This window comes from Morone saxatilis, unplaced genomic scaffold (assembly GCF_004916995.1).
Source record: "Morone saxatilis isolate NCDOM2014 unplaced genomic scaffold, NCSU_SB_2.0 Contig4, whole genome shotgun sequence".
NCBI lineage: Eukaryota > Metazoa > Chordata > Actinopteri > Moronidae > Morone > Morone saxatilis.
In genome coordinates this window covers 13287041-13287489 of record NW_023339984.1, presented here as the reverse complement: position 1 = coordinate 13287489, position 449 = coordinate 13287041, and positions in this window count along the sequence as shown.

The window sequence follows — 449 nt, the reverse complement described above, 5'->3', positions numbered from 1 at the left end:
TGGGCTGCTTAGTTATGGGCTCTATTAAGGCAGTAGAGAGAGAGAGAGAGAGAGACAGTGAGAGAGAGAGGGAGAGAGAGAGAGAGATAATAGATAATAATAGAAGATAATAATAATGGTGTAGGAACATAGTGACTAAACTTCCTGTCCCCATTATTGCTTTTAAGCAAACAGGACATTGAAACCCCAGAGCATTGCACTGCAGCAGAAATATCATTGTATTTCATGCTTTCTCCTTTCTTGTCAAAACGCACATTACCCACAATGCAACATGGCTGCTGACAGTTGACATTAAGGTGTGTTATGCTTGTAGCAGCCAATGCCAAATTGAGCTGCTAGCCACAGATGAGGAGTGGACTGCAGTGGTCTACAGAGGTAAACTCACTTTTTTTTTTTTTACTAAGTTTGACAAAAACAGAGGAATCTTACCATGAACTTGCAGAGTGATG